The sequence below is a fragment of the Felis catus genome, chromosome A1 (genome assembly GCF_018350175.1).
Source record: "Felis catus isolate Fca126 chromosome A1, F.catus_Fca126_mat1.0, whole genome shotgun sequence".
Classification (NCBI taxonomy): Eukaryota; Metazoa; Chordata; class Mammalia; order Carnivora; family Felidae; genus Felis; species Felis catus.
Window position 1 is genome coordinate 59,400,382 of NC_058368.1, and position 21,053 is coordinate 59,421,434.

General features: G+C 37.2%; 1 long non-coding RNA gene and 1 pseudogene across 1 annotated transcript in view; both read left to right on the plus strand.

The window, feature by feature from the left end:
• Window positions 1-21,053, plus strand: part of LOC123384629 — a 269,572-nt gene that overhangs the window by 70,713 nt on the left and 177,806 nt on the right. The gene's annotated exons all lie outside the window — the stretch shown is intronic.
• LOC123384626 lies at window positions 4,571-9,055 on the plus strand (annotated as a pseudogene).

Sequence of the window (21,053 nt, forward strand, 5' to 3'; positions counted from 1 at the left end):
AGACAAATAAGAGAGAATAAGTGGTTATTATTTCAAATAGTTGAGTTTTAAGATGGTTTGTTAAACAGAATTTTTGTAGAAATAGCTGACAGACATAGTCACTAGCAATATACTTCAACTTTAGAATTTCTATTTTAATACTTGCATATATTAGAATTCCAAAAATATTTTCTCAAAATAGGTTACTGATCCTTAGAGAAATAGAAAACCACTTTTTTTTTTATATTATGCCATCTTTAAATTCATTGATGCATCATGAAAATGTTAACTGTTCATCACATTTTTGCATATTTTATTCTGATCTATATTCCTCTCAATGTAATAGAAGCTATATGTAACTGATTCATAATCAAAACATTGAATAGACATTTCAGCAATCTGTCCACTTAAATCTGCAATCACTAAACTACAAAAAAATTAGAGATTTTTATGAGTAGAGAGGTAAATTTTGCCTCATTACTTTCCTAAAAAAATAGTTCAGAGAGAATATGAGGGAACTGAAGTATGCAAAAAGAATCCTATAGGTATTAATCAAAAGGTGTATCATCATTAACATAAATGAGCAGCTGAAACCAAACATAGCCAATTGCATGGAGTTATGTGGCTAGACATACTACACTCTTAGTTCTGGTAACAGAAACTGACATTTAATGAATAAAAATTATTCACAAACTTTTCTATTCCTTATTAAGTTTTGAAATATTTGTGTGTGTCTGTAACTGCAGCATTGCAACACTTTAATGTCAAATGAACACTTTCATTGAATGTGACATAAATGAGTAATATCTCAAAATAATCAACTACTATAATATATTCAACTATTTACAAAAAATTCCAAAAACATATTACTGTCTTTTAGCTTGTGACTAGTTAGGAAAAACAAGCACATGTTTATACCTGAAAGTCTTTTTTTCTCATACTTAAATTTATTAGTAATTATCTTTAGGGAAAAAAAAGTTTCTGCTTTCTCATAAATTGCCTGATATAGTCAACATTATGGTTGGTTTTAATAATGAGTACCTGAACACTGCTAGAATCCACACTTTGGTTAATTAGACATCAAGGAATCTGGCATTCTTTAAATTAGTGTATTTGCTAAGTTTATTTGCATTTTTTATTAACAGCATTTACATGGCCCATTTTATGACTCAGGTGTTTTTTATTATTTTTATTTTTTATTAACTACTTACATATATTAGCTTATTTAATGTGGTCTTCCTAACCTATGAGTTAACAAGAGTAGAAATAATTCAGTGTATTCCAAAAAATATGCAAGACAAAATAACACCAGAAACAACTCCAATATCAGACACGTGATTTAGATCAAAGTCAACAACTTTTTTCAGTAAATCTCATATATTTTAGGCTTATAAAGCACAAAGTCTCTCTGGTAGAGTCAAGTCTGCCAATGTTGTGCTGAAACAACTATAGACAACATGTAAATAAGTGGGCATTGGTCCGATAAAACTTGCTTTATAAAATGAGGTAGTGGGCTGGGTTGAGCCAGTGGGTCACAGTTAGGTGTCCCCTAACTTAGATGGTAAGCGATGGATATGATTCTGGTCATATCAAAGTATAAAGGAAACCAAAGACATTGGCACTAAACACTCCAAACCTTGTTTCCTTGAGACCTGTTCCTTTTTGGGGAACTAAAAGCATTCCATGTTCATTAAATTAAAAAGCAGAAAAAGGAACTGTGGTAAAAGATAAAACAAAATCATACATGGTACCACAGGTGAATATAATGGAATCATATCATTTTGTGATATGTAAAGCCAAAACAAACATTCCTTTTTTTCCATTGGCAGTATATGAAAAGGACTCAAGGAAATGAAAGTTCATTTTGAAAAGAGGTGGTAGTTATAAAGATATTAAATCATTTCCACAGATTTTACCTGTGATTGTAGACAATTACTTTGTCAGGATATTTTCTTGGCTTCATGACTGTAGTTGATAAAAGTAAAAAGATCACAGCAAATCTTTTTCTAATCGTGAATTTTGAAAATATAGTAACTCAAAAACACTAACAGCAGGATAGTAACACCACTTTTACATATGAAAGAGATCACATTTAGTTTCCATCTTGATGAGAAATTTATGACTTCTGGTGTATTTGGCTAGCTGAGAGGAATAGAACAGCATGGCCCTGGTAGAAAGAATTAAATACGTCAGTATACATATTGTGCCAAGCAAATGGAACAATTTACAGATTGGGAGCAGTGCAAAGTGTTGTCATTCTGGGCTAGAGCAACATCTATCTTTTTATACAGAAATAGAACATTCTGTTCAGTGTGTTCCAGCCTTGGCTCTCAGTTCCTAAGATAAATCTCAACCCAGAACAAGTCAGTGATAGGATACAGCAGAGAGCATAATAGAGGCTTGACAATGCAGTGATTAGTTACTTAACCTGAGAACTCAGAGACTAATCCATATGATAGAACATACAGAAAACAAATTGGGTATGCAAATGTTTCCTATGTTTGAAATGATTCACATTATAAATAACCCTGCCAATTTACATATTGAAAATTAATAAATGTACATGTTCCCTAAATATGGCATTTTAATCCTCAATACTTTGGGTCAGACTGTTAACAAATAGTCATATAATCCAATTTATTTGTGGAAAATGAAAAAAAAAACCAGATTGTTCACTTTATTTTTTAGTATGTTTTTCATGTTTGTTTATTTTTGGGAGAAAGAGACAGGATGAGCAGGGGAGGGGCAGAGAGAGAAAGAGACACAGAGTCCAAAGCAGGCTCCAGTCTCTGAGTTGTCAGCACAGAGCCCTACGTGGGGCTTGAAAACACAAACTCCAAGATCATGACTTGAGCTGAAGTCGGATGCTTAACCGGCTGAGCCACCCAGGTGCCCCAGATTGTTCACTTTAGGCAATAACTTACATATGACCAAATGACAGATTCCCTTGGGTTTTCATAAAACTTTGTTAATATAATTAACAAAGACACTCTCGGATTCCTTTACAGTTGATTGTTTATATGTCTGTGTCCCTTGAAAGAACTAGAGCTACTTGAAGATACAAATTGTTGGAATTTGTATATCTAATACCATAGTTGGGATGGCATATATCCAGTATTCAGTAAGTAATTGTAAAATTACTTCAATTGAATATAACTTTTTGTTTTTGTTGTTTCTGGAATGATAAGATAATATATATGGGAAGCACTTTTTTTTTTTTTTTTTTTTATCTTTCTGATTCCAAGTTAGTTTCTAGGGTTTATATGTCTTGGGTTAAAGTAGCAGTTGAGAAGCACTGTCTATTATAGCATTTTCTGTGAAACCAAGTAAAAGATCAAAACTCATGAATCCTAGACATTCAGATACATAAACTATGATATTTAAAAACCAAGAAAGAATTTCCACTATCCATATGATAAAAATGAATTCAAAATATTCTTATCCAGGCTTTCTCTCATGTCAAAATAGTGTTTTGTTTTAAAGCATTAATTCATCTGAAAACAAAACAAAACAAAACAAAACTGTTCTAAGAATCAGAGACCTAGTGTCATACATTTGAGTAAATAGTTCACTGAAATAGATGCATAAACCATAAAATTCACAGACTACCCAATATACTAGTGTAATATATTAGAGAAAAGATTGTGCTGATGTATTGAATTTACAGTAAATAAAAGAGTTCAGAGGTTTCTTGTAAATACCAGAAGCATCACCACTGTTTTAAGTTTAAGCATGTGTAGGATAAACGATAAAAGTGACTTTTCATTCACGGATAGATCCTTCAGATAACCAGATTTGGTGGTGGCATCATTCAAAATGTCCAAGCAGAGGACCTGAACAAATATTTTTCCAAAGAAAAGGTGCAAATGGCCAAAGGTACATGAAAATAGTGCTTAACATCACATCACTGAGTCATCAGGAAAATGCAACTGAGAACTACAGTGAACTATCATCTCACACCTGGTAGATAGCTCTTATTAAAAAGACAAAAGATGACAAGTGTTGGGAAGATGGGAGAAAAGGCAATCAATGTATGCTGTTGGTTGGAATGCAAATTCCTGCAGCCAGTGTGGAAAATAACTTAGAGATTCTGCAAAGAGTTATTCTGCTATAAAAAGAATATCCTGCCATTTGCAACAATATGGATGGACTTTGAGGGCATTACCAAAGTGAAATAAGTCAAAGGGAGAAACACAAATACTGCATGATCTCACTAATACATGAAACCTAAAAAAAGCCAAACTCCTGGAAAGAGTACATTGGTGATTGCCAGGGGCTGGGTGTGGGGAAAATCAGGAAATAATGGTCAAAGAGTACAAACTACCTTTTATAAGATGAATAAATTCTAAGGATTTAATGTTCAGCTTGGTGACTATTTTTAATCATATTACGTAATATACTTAAAATCTTAAATACTTAAGATCTTAAATGTTCTCACTCACACACACAAAGGTTAAGTGGGGTGATGGATGTGTTAACATTACTGTGGTAATCTTTTCACTATATATATGTGTATCAAATTATCTTAAATTACACAGTATTTATTATGTGTCAGTTACATCTTTAAAAAGTTCGGGGGTGGGGGGGAAGGGAGGAGCCACCAGAAGAATAGGATACTGAGGAAATGCATAATGTCATGATAAAATTTCAGTAATTTTTTTAATTCTTAAATTTGGTAGGTCATTTAATGGTCTTAGTTTGCTCACAGTCAAGACAGATGAATGTATGTAAATAAATAAATTACATAAAATACAAAGTGTGTTCAAAAAGCCACTGGCAGAAATCAAAATGATTTTGTTGAATCAGCAAGCAAAACTATTTTTTGACTACTTTATGACCTCTTCTAAAGTTTTTTTCATTGGCAACATAAAGATATGAAATGAGCAGGGGCTGTAGGTAATGGACCATAGTGTGATTCCACCACCCTTCTATGTACATAAGCTTGGACATAGTGTATTATGTTACCTAATATCTTTGAGCCTGTCATAACTAATTTGTGAAAAAAGAAAACATTTTCTTGCTTCATTATAATACACTATTTAGGAAATATATCAAACAACATGTCCAGGCTCATTAAAATGGTCATCACTATAAGTTTTTAAATATTTCATTGATGCTGTTCATACTAGATATGAATACTATGCTCGTACTATGGCAGGGATCAAGATTACACAGGTTGATGACACAGTGCAACTTATGTTTCAAAAAATCCTGAAAATACACTAGTGCTAGAGGAAAAGTGAAAGTTATTTGGGCAGGAAAAAAAAAAAAAACACACCATAGAAATATGTGAAGTAAGTTAAGCTGTGAAAATAAAAGTACCAGGCTGAGGCAGGTGTGCAGTTGGCAGTGTGAGTCCTCAGCCACCTGGCCAGCCTGCCTGAGAAGAAGTGATAGCAGGAGCCCACTGCTGTCTGTGCTGCCTCCACCACTGTCGCTGGGAGGTCTGAGTGCCAGCCTGCAGCCATGGCTTACTGCTTGTGGGAAGGGAAGGGCCAAATCATGTTTGTGACCAAAGAAGACCGTGAAACTCTGAGCAATGCTGAGCTGGTGGCCGATGATAGATAGCTATGATCCATAAGAGGAGCACGGATTGATCCTACCAAATGGAGACATTAACTGGAACTGCCCATGCCTTGGGGAAATGGCCAGTGGCCCCTGTGGGGAATAGTTCAAGTCGGCCTTTTCCTGCTTCCTGACAAGGAGTCAGACCGTGTATATCACTTCTGGGCCATGCAGGAATGCATGCAAAAATACCCTGACCTCTATCCCCAGGAAGATGAGGAGGAGAAGGAGAAGCCAGCAGAACCTTTACAAGAGGGAGATCCCACTGAGGCCACTACAACCAAAGAAGAGGAAGGGTCAAGCTAATGAAGGTCACAGGCACTGAACTCCAGTCCTTCTGCTGCAAAATGATGTGAACCTTTTGCAAAATGCTTTTTGTTCATTCTCTGAGAAGGTGCCTTTCCAAACTCTACTGTTTTGTCCACTATAATCTGAAAAATAACTTTTTTCGATGAGGGTCTTGGTCCTTTGACACATACAGTGGGAAAACTATGTATGTCTTACATAAACCTATTGGCAAATGTGACTGTCAGTTTTGAATCCTCAGATTACTCTGAATTTTGTCACTTTGAAATAATGTGCTGACTGTGCTCAGCAACCAAAAATCGTTATTTGGGAGTGTCTTGTGAGTGAGCTGATTTATTTGACTATATTCCTTTTAGTAGATTTTATACCCTTTTGGGAAATGAAACAGAAACAGAAACATCTTCCTTTAAACATTCTGGAGTGGGGCCATTCCCAATACAAGAGGCCAGATGATCAGATACTTATTTCTCAAGATCTGTCTTGACTGTGTTTCATCTCTGATACATTTTGGTTTCCATTTTTGCATAGAGCTCCAGGTTTTCTGTGTTTGGAAATTTGAGCTTTGGACCCTCTGAGTGAAAACCCCTTTCTAAGTGAAGAGAAAGGCTGGTTTTGCTGTTCTTGTTATTCCAAAAGACCTGGTTTGGGGTATGTGTTCACAATGGCTCTGTGCCAGCCTGTTCAGATGCATGTTCTTGAGAGGTGAGGACCTAATTGCTACCGAAGTAGCAGCCAAGAGAAGAAATGATGTAAATTAAGTAGTCAATTAAAAGGAAAATGTGACTTTTACCTGAAAAAAAAAGTGAATGTCAGATAAGAGTACTCAAACAATAAAGGAAAGAGAGAGTAGAGTGTAGAAATTTTGTGAACTTAAAGTAGAGATCCAGTTTATGGGAATATGCACTCAGCATCTAGCTAGCAGTTAGATGAAGGGAAAATGATGGCATAAATGCATAGACAGATTTGAGAAATACTGTAAGGGTAGAATGAATTTGTTGGGGTCAATGAATAGGGAATAGAATAATTCCCTATACATGAGTTCTCTGAGGAGGTTTTCTTAAGGAATAACGTAGGTATATGGAAAGCATAAGGGAGCTAAATGAGTTTTGAAATGGACGTTTTCAGTGTTGGGTCACTCTGTGTGCGTGTATACACATAGAGAGAGGGAATATGTGATACATTTTGATGCTAAATTTAGAACTCTTACGTGGAATAAAACACAATTGAAATTTTTTTAAGTTTATTTATTTTGAGAGAGAGAGAGTAGCATAAGCAGGGGCAGGGCAGAGAGAGAAACAGAGAGAGAATCCAAAGCAGGCTCTGCACTGCCATTGTGGAGTCCAATGCCAGGCTTGATCCCACAAGCTGTGGAATCATGACCTGAGCCAAAATCAAGAGTTGGATGCTTAACCAACTGAGCCATCCAGACACCCTGCAATTGAAATTGTTTAAGTATATTGAATGCCATCTCAGCAATGCATTTTCTGTGCATTGGTTTTCACTATTTTCAGACATTTGTAATCAAAGTGATTGAGACTTTTATTGGTATCAACTAAAATACATGAAACACATTTTTCTCTTGATCAATGTTGATAGGTTAAAAGTAAAAATATGATAGTTTTTTTTTCCTAAAAATATGAAGGGTAGATTTCTGTTTCGGTTAGTCCATGTAAAAGAGAAAAGAACCACTGGCGGCTTCTGTACTGTGGTTTCAGATGGTCACTGAACATCCTTTCACTTAATTTATTCTCATTGCTTCTGGCCCAGTTCTGTCATTGACTTGAAAGACTTTTCATATAAATGACACTAATGCTCTTTCACACTGAGTGCTGGCAGCTCACATAGGAATATCATCTAGAAAGTATTTTTTATCAACTTTTGATTTGTTTTATATGAGAATTGCAAGTGAGTTCACTATGAGTTATTCTTTGAGTATGAGAGGACTAAATCAAATTGATCACTGTTGGAATAAAAATTAATAGAAAAAAGTAGAACTATATCTTGAATCATCTATATTTCATTTTATAACTAAATTTTAATATAAATTTATGAAGTGTATATTTACTTAAATTAATCAATGTTTACATAGTGCTTTTGAATGAATAAACCATACATACGTACACACACAAGATACACACATCTATTGGAGGAGTCAACATGGCAGAGACACAGGGGGCCCAAAATTCCCTTGTCTCTCAAACACAGTAGTATTGAGGCCAGAAGACTTGGAATTCCAGGAATCTGAGCCACAGAGTGATAGAAACATCTCCAGGGGCCCATGGAGACAGCTTGGTGAGACTGAGGTGCATGCTTGAGAATTGGGAGAGATAAAATAGGCACCATATGAACAGCGCTGGGGTAACCCCTTTAGTGGAGAGACAAAAGGAAGAGAAGGAGAGGCTGTTGAAGTATGGGATTGTATTTGGATAAGAGAAAAACCTCTCTGGACCACCAACCGGGGAACAGAAAAAATGGAGAGAGAGCCAGTCTCTAACTTGCAAACAGCCTTAGGAATGATGATCTAGGATTGTGCGACTCTCTCTGGACTGGAGCCAGCTGCTGGTGTGCACGCCTGGCCTGGGTCAGGAGGAAGGGGAAGCCAGCCCCAACTCAGTGGTGAGCTCAGAGACACATTGGGAGAGCAATACCCTCTCTCTAGTGCTGTGGGAAGGTGTATTGCTGCTCCAAGGACAAAAATCTCTGCAGGCATCAGCCAGAGGCCCTTTGTCAGCTAGGGAAGTGGCATTACCCCAGAACCGGGGCATGGAGTGGGATCCTTTAAGACATCTGGGCTTGAATCCCAGCCAAATTCCTGGGAGGTGCAGGAGTCTGTGGAGCGGGACAAACTGGCCCGCTTGTGCCCCTCTAGCGCTGTGAGGACCGGCTGAACACAGTGGTTGGGACACCCAGTCCAGGGAGGAGAGCCTGGGGTGTCTTCATTTTTCTTCCCATCACCAACACGGTGGGGCTTCAGGGAACAGAACAGCAAGCCCCCAGTGAAGACATGACCTACTTACACCTAACCCCACCCCTCCATGCCTGGTAACTGCATATCTACAGGAGTGAGATTGACACTGACCAAACCAGAAGGGCCCTTCTCCAAACCAGCACAGCCACTGGTTACAAGGCACCATCAGACAACAGTCCAGCAGTTTTGCATTTTCTGATTTGATTTTTGGTCAGTTCTTACTTTATATATCCTCTCTCTCTCTCACCCCCCCCCCCCCCCCCCCCCCCCCCCCCCCCCCCCCGTTCTCTGGATTAAGCCATATGTTTCTCTGATTCTCTGTTCTCTGCCTGGTCAATTGTTTTTCTCCCTGCCTCTGTCATTTCTGTCTTTGTATGGGATAAGGCTTAGTCCACCACCACCTGGTTTCAGTTTTTTCCAGGGTTACTTCAGTGAACAAATCAAAGCACACCCGATGGAAGGTCCAAACCACCCCTATGAGTGGAGGCGGAGATAAAGCAACTGGAGTCGCAACAACAGAGAGCATGCAACACACTCCAAAAACATTTCCTCAAGGGCCAGGCCCTGGACAATACATGACCCCTTTTTAATATAGTAGTACTCTCAGGTGCAAGACACATAACAAGCTATTAAAACACATAAAGGACAGGAAACTAGCCAAAATAATGAAATGGAAGAATTCTCAAAAGAGATTCCAGGAAGAAATGACAGCCAGAGAATTGCTCAAAACAGATATAAACAATGTATCTGAACAAGAATTTACAATAATAGCCATAAGACTAATAGCTTGGGTTGAAAAATGCATACAAGACAGCAGAGAATCTATTACTGCAGAGATCAAGGACCTAAGAAATAGTCATGACAAATTAGGAAATGCTGTAAATGAAATGCAAAGTAAACTAGATGCAGTGTCAGCAAGGATGGAGGAAGCAGACAGGAGAATAAGTGAAATAGAAGATAAAATTATGGAAAATGATGAAGCTGAGAAAAAGATAGGAAAATATAGACCATGAGATAAGAATTAGAGACCTAAGTGATTCAGTGAAATGAAATAATACACATACTGTAGGGGTTCTAGAAGAAGAAGAAGAGAGAGAAAGGGGCAGAAGGTTTTATTTGAACAGATTATAGCTAAGAACTTCCTGGGGCGCCTGGGTGGCGCAGTCGGTTGAGCGTCCGACTTCAGCCAGGTCACGATCTCCCAGTCCGGGAGTTCGAGCCCCGCGTCAGGCTCTGGGCTAATGGCTCAGAGCCTGGAGCCTGTTTCCAATTCTGTGTCTCCCTCTCTCTCTGCCCCTCCCCCGTTCATGCTCTGTCTCTCTCTGTCCGAAAAAATAAAAACGTTGAAAAAAAAAAAAAAAAAAAAAAAAAGAACTTCCCTAATCTGGGGAAGAAAACAGACATACAAGTCCAGAAGGCACAGAGAACTCCCTTCAGAACCAACAAGAACAGGTCAACTCCAGTGCATATCATAGTGAGACTGGCAATATACAAAGATAAAGAGAGAATTCAGAAAGCAGCTAGGGACAAACAGGCCTTAACTTACAAGGGTAGGCAAATAAGGGTAGTAGCAGACCTGTCCACTGAAACTTGGGGGGTGGCAGGAAATATTCAATGTGCTGAATAGGAAAAATATGCAGCCAGAATCGTTTATCTGGCAAGACTGTCATCAGAATAGAAGGACAGATAAAGGCTTTCCCAGACAAACAAAAACTGAAGGAGTTCATGACCACTAAACCAGCCCTGTAGGAAATCCCAAGGTGGACTCTGTGAGTGGAATGCTGCAAAGAATACAAAGGACCAGAGAAATCACCACAATCATGAAACCTATAGATAACACAATGATACTAAATCCATATCTTTCAATAATCACTCTGAATGTAAATGGACTAATTGCCCCAATCAGAAGACATAGAGTATCAGAATTGATTAAAAAAAAACAATATCCATCTATATGCTGTCTACCAGCGCCTCATTGTAGATCTGTGGACACCTTCAGATTGAAAGTGAGGAGATGGAGAACCATCTATCTTGCTACTGGAAGTCAAAAGAAAGCTGGAGTAGCCATACTTATATCAGACAAACTAGATTTTAAACTAAAGACTAACGAGAGATGAAGAGGGGCATTATATCATAATTAAGGGATCTACCATCAATAAAAGGTAGCAATTATAAATGTTTATACCCCCAGCTTGGAAGAACCCCAAATATAAAAATCAGTTAATCACAAACATAAGCAATATTACTGGTAATAATACAGTAATTTTAAGTGACCTTAATACTCAACTTATAGCAAGGATCATCTAGGCAGAAAATCAATAAAGAAACATTGGCCTTGAATGATACCTGGACCAAATGAACTTGAATGATACACTGGACCAGATGGGATGAACTTTTCATCCCAAAGCAGCAGAATATATATTCTTTAGAAGAAGAATATATTCTTCCAGAAGATGTATTCTCCAAAATAGATCACATAGTGGGTCACAAAACAGCCCTCAATAAGTATAAAGTAATTGAGATCATACCATGTACATTTTCAGATTACAACACTATGAAACTTGAAATCAACCACAAGAAAAAATTTGGAAAGCCTCCAAATGAATGGAGGTTAAAGAACATCCCACTAAAGAATGAATGGGTCTGGGGCGCCTGGGTGGCGCAGTCGGTTAAGCGTCCAACTTCAGCCAGGTCACGATCTCGCGGTCCGTGAGTTCGAGCCCCGCGTTGGGCTCTGGGCTGATGGCTCAGAGCCTGGAGCCTGTTTCCGATTCTGTGTCTCCCTCTCTCTCTGCCCCTCCCCCGTTCATGCTCTGTCTCTCTCTGTCCCAAAAAAATAAACGTTGAAAAAAAATTAAAAAAAAAAAAGAAAAAATAAATAAAAAAAAAAGAATGAATGGGTCAACCAGGTAGTTAAAGAAGAAATTAAAAAATATATGGAAGCAAATGAAAATGAAAACACGATAGTCCAAACCCTTTGGGACGCAGTAAAGGAAGTCCTAAGAGGAAAATACATTGCAATCCAGGCCTATCTTAAGAAAGAAGAAAAATCCCAAATACAGAACCTAACCTCACATCTAAAGGAAATAGAAGCAGAGCAGCAAAGAAACCCTAAAGCCAGCATAAGAAGAGAAGAGAGAAAAAAATAAAGATTAGAGCAGAAATAGACAATATAGAATAAAAAGAAAAACAGAACAGATCAATGAATCTAAGATCTGGGTTTTTGAAAGAATAAAGAAAATTGATAAACTCCTAGCCTGACTTCTCAAAAAGAAAAGAGAGAGAACCTAAATAGATAAAATCACAAATGAAAGGAGAGATCACAACCACACCACAGAAATAGAAACAGTTATTAGAGAATACTATGAAAAATTATATGCCAACAAACCTGAAAATCTAGAAGAAATGAACAAATTCCTAGACACCCACACACTACCAAAATTCAAACAGGAAGAAATAGAAAATATGAATACACGCATAACCAGCAAAGAAATGAATCAGTTATCAAAAATCTCCCAACAAATAAGAGTCCGGGACAAGATGACTTCCCAGAGGAATTCTACCAGACGTTTAAAGCAGAGTTAATACCTGTAATTCTCAGGCTGTTCCAAAAAATAGAAGTGGAAGGAAAGTTTCAGAACTCTTTATATGAAGCCAGCATTACCTTGATTCCCAAACCAGACAGAGACCCCATGAAAAAGAAGAATTATAGAATAATATCCCTGATGGACATGGATGCAGAAATTATCAACAAGATTGTAGCAAATTGAATTCAACAGTGTATTAAAGGAATTATTCACCATGATCAAATCGGATTCATTACTGGGCTGCAGGGCTGATTCAGTATTCACAAATCAATCAATGTGATACATCACATCAATACAAGAAAGGATGAGAACCATATGATCCTGTTAATAGATTCAGAAAAGCATTTGACAAAATACAGCATCCTTTCTTAATAAAAACCCCCAGGAAACTTGGAATAGAAGGGACACACCTTAACATCATAGAAGCCATATATGAAAGGCCCACAGGTAATATCATTTTCAATGGGGAAAAACTGAGAGCTTTCCCCCTGAGATCAGGAACATGACAGGGATGTCCACTCTCACCAGTGTTGTTTAACATAGTGTTGGAAGTCCTAGCCTCTGCAATAAAACAACAAAAGGAAATAAAAGGCATCCAAAGCAGCAAAGAAGTCAAACTTTCACCTTTTGCAGATGACATGATACTCTACGTGGAAAACCCAAAAGACTCCACCAAAAAACTGCCAGAATTGATCCATGAATTCAGCAAAGTCACAGGATATAAAATCAGTGTACAGAAATTGGCTGCATTTCTATATACCAATAATGAAGCAACAGAAAGAGAAATCAAGAAAACGATCCCATTTACAATTGCAGCAAGAACCATAAAATACCTAGGAATAAACCCACCAAAGAGGTAAAATATCTGTATGTTGAAAACTTATGAAAGAAATTGAAAACACAAAGAAATGGAAAAACATTCCATGCTCATGGATTGGAAGAACAAATATTGTTAAAATGTTGGTACTACCCAAAGCAATATAGACATTCAATCCAGTACCAATCAAAACTGCACTGGCATTCTTCTCAGAGCTAGAACAAACAATCCTAAAATACTTATGGAACTACAGAAGACCCTGAATAACTAAAGTAATGTTGAAAAAGAAAACCAAAGCTGGAGGCATCATAATCTCATAGCCTGTACAACATAATCTCTCTCAGCCTGTACTACAAAGCTATAATCATCAAGAAAGTATGGTATTGGCACAAAAACACACATAATGGAATAGAATAGAGAACCCAGAATCGGATGCACAAATGTAAGGCCAACTAATCTTTGACAAAGAAGCAAAGAGAATCCAGTGGATAAAAGACGGTCTCTTTAGAAAATAGTGCTGGGCGAACTGGACTGCAACATACAGAAGAATGAAACTGGACCACTTTATTACACCATACATAAAAATATACTCAAAATGGATGAAAGACCTAAATGTGAGACAGGAAACCATCAAAAACCCTAGAGGAGAAAACAGGCAGCAACCTCTTTGACCTCAGTCGCAGCAACTTTTACTTGACATGTCTCCAAAGGCAAGGGAAAGAAAAGCAAAAATGAACTATTGGGACCTCATGAAGATTGAAAGCTTCTGCACAGCAAAGGAAACAATCAACAAAACTAAAAGGCAACAGACAGAATGGGAGAAGATATTTGCAAAAGACATATCGGATAAAGGGTTAGTATCCAAAATCTATAAAGAACTTACCAAACTCAACACCTGAGAAACAGTGAAGAGATGGGAAGACATGAATAGACACTTTTCTAAAGAATACATCCAGATGGCCAACAGACACATGAAATGATGCTCAACATCGCTCATCATCAGGAAAATACAAATCAAAACCATATTGAGATACCACCTTACACCAGTCAGTGGCTAAAATTAACAACTTAAGAAACAACAGATGATGGTGAGGATATAGAGAAATGGGAACACTCTTGCACTGTTGGTGGGAATGCAAACTGGTGTAGCCACTCTGGAAAACAGTGTGGAGGTTTCTCAAAAAATTAAAAATAGAATTACCCTACGACCCAGCAATAGCACCACTAGGAATTTATCCAAAGGATAGAGGAGTACTGATTTATAGGGGCACACGTACCTCAATGTTTATAGCATCTCTATCAACAAGAGCCAAATTATGGAAAGAGCCCAAATGTCTATCCACTGATGAATAAAGAAGATGTGCTATGGAATGGAATGGAATACTACTTGGCAATGAGAAAAAATGAGTAAGTAAAATAAGTTACTCATAAAAAGACAGATATCATATGTTTTCACTCATATGTGAAATTTGAGAAACTTAACAGAAGGGGGAGGGGAAGGGTAAAAAAAATAGTTTCAAATGGAGAGGGAGCCAAAACTTAAGAGATTCTTAAATACAGAGAACAAACTGAGGGCTGATGGCCAGGGAAGGAGAGAAGGAAAAATGGGTGATGGGCATTGAGGAAGGCACTTGTTGGGATGAGCACTGGGTGTTGTATGTTAGTGATGAATCATGGGTGTCTACTCCTGAAGCCAAGAGCACACTGTATACACTCTATGTTAGCTAACTTGACAATAAATTATATTAAGAAAAACAACAAAGTGATGCACACATCTAATAACAGAAATCAGTACAAAATATTATAAAATTACATACTAAAGATCCCTGTGACATTCTAATATACCCTCTCCCCAGAGGCAAGAATGTTAATGGTTCTTGTTGATCCTTTTGGAAATAATAGTATAAGCATACCCCAGAAAGGATTCGAATGTGTTTCTTCCTATTTTCAAATGAAAGAAAGTTACTGTCTACAATATTTTAAACTATGAGCTTTTTATTTTTATTTTTTTTTTAATTTTTTTTTCAACGTTTTTTATTTTTGGGACAGAGAGAGACAGAGCATGAACGGGGGAGGGGCAGAGAGAGAGGGAGACACAGAATCGGAAACAGGCTCCAGGCTCTGAGCCATCAGCCCAGAGCCCGATGCGGGGCTCGAACCCACGGACCGCGAGATCGTGACCTGGCTGAAGTCGGACGCTTAACCGACTGCGCCACCCAAGCGCCCCTGAGCTTTTTATTTTTAAAAAAGTTATCAATTCTAACTCTTATACATGTGGTCTTCTGGGCTGCCAACCCATTAGGTTATACCATGAACCCATTCTAAAGGTGTCCCACAAGGCTATAATTGACTGCTGTGATTTAAACTTTAAATCACATGCAGATATTATTTAAGCACTTTTTTCATCCTCTGTAAAATTGGAAAAATAGTATGTAAGTCACAGCATTTCTTAAAATCTCTGAAAAAATATCCAACCCAGACTTAGTTACTCCCAAATAAATACTACTTCTATTGTAAGGCACATTCTCAAGAAGCTAATGGCCAAGTATATTGTTTTAAAACTTTCATGAGCCAACACTACACAGATCATGCCTTGAATTAACAGCATTTTTCACTCTCACACACATAGGAAAACATGCAAAATTGTACCTGGAGGACCAGATGTACACTACAATCTTAATGAATTCCATCCTGCACTTCAACTAGGTTTACCTTATCTTCAGTAGAAGTTACAACTGCCCTGGCCATCCACAATCCTCTCCATTCTAAAATTTACTCAGAAATTGTTTATTTCCATTGCGGTATCAGCGATATGTATGGATTTGCTATTCTTTTCTTATTAACCATTTAAATGGTGATCATGTTTTCTGCTCACTTCATTGATTCTGTCATGGTCACATTAAAAATTTTGTCAATGAATAAATCATGCCATCTATAATATATTTTGAAATATTTCACTCTTAACTATTTATTTCAAGTCATTTTTTCAGCTGACTGATTATCAGGTCATCTGTTAAGGGTGCTTTGTTAAATTGTACTGCTAGATCTCACCAGAATAATGAAATATTCATAGATTCCAATACCTTTTTTTTTCTTTACTATTTTCATTATCCTGTTTTGTTTTTTTTTTTTTTTTTCCTCTATGCACAGACTAATACCTGTGACTTATAAGAACAGGTACACAGTTGCAAATTATCTGATCCCCTTGTCTCACTTTTTTCTCACTCACCAATGAAACTCGACCTCTAGGTAAATCCTACAATTTATTCTGTCCTGGTGATTGTTGAAATAAAAGAATCAAACATAATTTAAATTCTCTTTTTTTAATTTTTTGATGTTTTATTCATTTTTGAGAGAGAGAGAGAGAGAGAGAGAGAGAGAGAGAGAGAGAGAGAGAGGAAGCAGGGGGTGGGGGCAGAGAGACAGGGAGACACAGAATCTGAAGCAGGCTCCAGGCTCTGAGCTGTCAGCACAGAGCCCGACATGGGGCTTGAACTCGGACCATGAGATCATGACCTGAGCCGATGTCAGACGCTTAACTGACTGAGCCACCCAGGCGCCCTTATAATTTAAATTCTTCATTTCACACTTCAATTTGGACTTGGTATTTTTCTTGAAATACTTTTTTCCCCTAAAATTTGGTGGGAGACAATACTCCATAATATTTTCACATCTCTTTATTATTTGGGATTTAGGCATAAAAAAAACTTGTAGACTTGGTAAAAAATTGATTGTTTGGTAAATATGCCCTGGAAGCTAGAGATTAACTATTTCTTAGAAATGATTTATAGACCTATTTCCCCAGAAACCAGTTACTTACAGTTCAGTGAAGTGAAGCTAGACACTTTTTTCCTCCCAACTATGCTCATTCCCTCATGATGATTCATTTATATTCCAAAGTAAAGGTGCTAATGAATGCTACTAACTTCTACTGAATACTGTGGACTAATCATATTCCACTGACTCTTAGCGGAAAACACACATGCACACACAAACACGCACATACGTATCTACTTCATTCCTAACTTGGGTGACATAAACTAATACCAGATTCCTAACTTTTGGGTCTGTTACCAAATATTGATACTAAGTATAGTATCAATGGGGTTATAGTTGGAAACATGATTCACTTGAGGTGTTTTAAGTAGTAAGATATTTAGAGAATCTTATACAATCAGTGTAAGGACGGGATGAGTGAACGGTGGAAATCTAGGTGTTTAGAAAGTCCTTATATTTCTAGGAACCTACAACCAGTGTCTACCTTACCTTCAGCAAAGAAACAAATGATTCGCAACAACTCAACCAGAAACTAAAAGTTTTATCTTGCTTAGTGCCTATGCGGTTTTTTATAACTACAGCTGGAAAATAATGTCCTCTCTTCTGTCTTCCGAATTTTGCAAAACATGTTTCAATCTAACCTAAAGGCCTGCTTTCAAGGAATACTGGTCTGTGCAATTCTCAGCCAATCTTGCATGGTGCATGAGTGTGTGTAAGATGAATGGAGACAAACAGGGATGCACAAACAACTTTATGCTAATATTTCTTGCCTGTGAGATTTCTTATGCACTCATTTTTCTTTCCTTCTCATTTTCTCTTTCCTCCCTTCTCTCGGTTTGCCAGAGGGGTTACAGAGGAGTCAATATATCCAGTACCCAATGCTGCACACAAAATAGGGTTGACAGCAGGATGTGCCATTTCCCTGTAGACATGTGTTCTGCTTGTCTTTTTTCATGAAATGCAACAATTGGACCTTCTTTCTCCACCTCCTTTATTTGCTGCATGCCTGCCAATGCCTTTAATAGCCTTTCCTTCCTTATATATTATCACATGCAAATTAGGATGCCTTTCATTATTTTTCATGTTTATTTATTCATTTTGAGAGAGTGAGCGAGTGAGAGAGTCAGCGCTGGGGAGGGGCACAGAGAGAGAGGGAGAGATCCCAAACAGTCTCTGCACTGATAGCACAGGGGCTCAATCTAATGAATTGTGAAATCATGACCTGAGCTGATATCAAGAGTTGGACGCTTAACTGACTGAGCCACCCAGGTGCCCCAGGATACCTTTCATTTCATCAAAAACACAACCTGTATCATGTAATTTATTTTCATAATGGTGTGTGTGGGGGGGACGGGGGGGGGGGGGAGGTGATTCCTATGATGAAAATGGGAACTGTAACATTTTAGTGAGCCAAGCAGAAAACTGCCTTTATTCAACGAAAATTGATGCTCTGAGTGCTGTTCTAGCCCCAGTAGAAATTCTGTTGGAATTTGACTTGTATCCTGATCCTCAATGTAAATTTTTTTCCTAAATACCCTATTAATTCCTTCTTTAATGCCTGTATTATGTCAGAAACAAATCTTATGGTTTCAGAGTCCTGTATAATTTTCATTAACTTTCTACTTGCAGATTTTCATGTTTTGGGGTCTCACTATAAGTATAACCCTTTCTTCTTGCTGTAGTACATTTCAGAAAACTTTAGTTTTGCTTTACCTTCCAAGTGAGGGAGAGTTTTAGGTTTTAGATTCTTGTGAAGAGAATTTATTTTTCTCACCTTGTTAGTGTTTGATCCTTCAGTCCCTTCTTCACTCTGGTCTCATTCAAATTCTGTCCACCCAGCAATTCTTAAAATCACCTAAATTTGAAAGTATACCTAACTTCCAGGATAATCATTTAAGAATTTTCTTAATTTCAGTTACTTTTCTTCATTTCCATAATGATGGAGTGGTTATGTGTTGTAGAAAAATTGTGTAATTCCCTCTATATAATTTAAGTTGCTTTTACATATTTAAACTTTTGACCTCCTTTATTTTTCTTGCCTCATGTTTTTAGTTCTTCATATATTTATTGATGTAATTCCGGATATTATCAGTATATCCAGTTTACCCTCTGACCCTTAGTATTACCTCACTAAACATTTTCTAGATAGCTATTATCTATTTTTCTGATACTTTCTGCAAATTTCTATGTAAAGGAAAAACAAAAGAAACAAACAAAAGAAAACGAATGACCACCAGGATTTGAACCATGCAGTGGAGAGTCCTGTCCTCAGAAAACAGTAATCTCAACCACATCTGTCAAACATTCTTTTCACGGACCTTCTAACACTATTTCACCAGCTTAATTACTCTTTTATCTCCATCATTCTTTGTTCATGCAGGCATTTAATTCAATATGTAATTTTTCCAAGACAAATTTACTTCCTTTTATGGTCAGCCTTGTAGGTGTTTTCTTAATCAGGGCCTTCAAGTCAGCTTCCAAATACATATTTTCTTCTTGGGAATCATTATTTATATAAATCTGATTCTAACTTCATTTGTTGAGTGAATCAGAAGTTCTTTTATTATAAGAAGTAACTGATTAAAATATTAAAATAATGATTTATAAACCAACAACCATTAAAAAAAACTGCATTGTTTTTTATTCCTTCTCAGAAATTTTCTCACATACCTAACATTTCTCATAAAAAAGGAGGGTAACTAGAAGCCATTGTTAAGTAAATTCTGCATTCCAAGTTTGGGACATAACTGGGTCTCCGATGCCACAGTGGAGCTTATTTAAGGCATTGGCTTTTAGATGGCAAGATGTAACCACTGATCTTCTATGCTTCCCAACTCAGTACCATTCATCGTTGTTGCTTTCCAACCCCAAAAAGGTGCACCATGGAAAAGGATAAATTCCCTTCCAATCTATAGTACCTGGAAAGTTAAAGAGTAATGATCTAGTTCATAACATTTAGTGACATTCTTCCATAAGTTAGGTTTGTCAAGTTTCTCATAAGCTTGTTTATTTGATCTAACTTTCAAGCACATCCTTCAACCACAGTGACCTTTAAAAACATTAAATTCTGGGGTGCCTGGGTGGCTCAGTCAGTTAATCGGCTGACTTCGGCTCAGGTCATGATCTCGTGGTCCGTGAGTTCGAGCCCCACGTCGGGCTCTGTGCTGACAGCTCAGAGCCTGGATCCTGTTTCGGATTCTGTGTCTCCCTCTCTCTGACCCTCCCCCATTCATGCTCTGTCTCTGTCTGTCTCAAAAATAAATAAACGTTAAAAAATTAAAAAAAAAAAAACATTAAATTCCATGCTCCTACAATATTCATAATCCTTTATGGGTGATGAAACAATAATGTTCATAGCTGCTTGATGAATATGGTATTCCATTAGAGTCATTTTATGATAATCCATCCAAAGAGTGTATTCTCTTCAAGTTAATTTTCTGACATGGGGAGGGAATCTCCTGGATCACAGCTTTGTCTGTTGTCTGTATTTATAGCTATTTTTTTCATCTTCATGAAATTCTAGGGATGTTATTTCAGCCTTACTCAATAGGGAAAGGCCAGATCCTAATAACCCTAAGAACATTTGAAACACATAGACTGGGGCTGATTAAAAACTACATGTGTACTGTTGACATTATATATTTGTGGCATTAGAACAATTTAGAAATATAGTGTGAATCAAAAGATACTGTATGTGCCCTGAGTTTCTCAACTGTATATATTCCAACCATCTTTCTCCCAATTTATCTGTTTGAAGAAGATACCATAACCAGTTAACTATAATGTCATGACCCATCTATCTTGAAATGGTGAAGTACTATTTTCATTTCCTTAAGAAACAATTCTGTCCACTTTAAAATTTGACATATTCAGAGAAGGACACTAAGCTGAAAAATTTAGACCAATATTTCTCAATATTTGAACAAATGAAGTATAGTATACTTTCTTCACACCCAGGAAACTGTCTTAAAAATGTGCTATCTTGATTGTTGAAATACAAAATTCAATAACTCTATTGTTCAGTAACCAACACCCTACTCAACTTGATGATGGC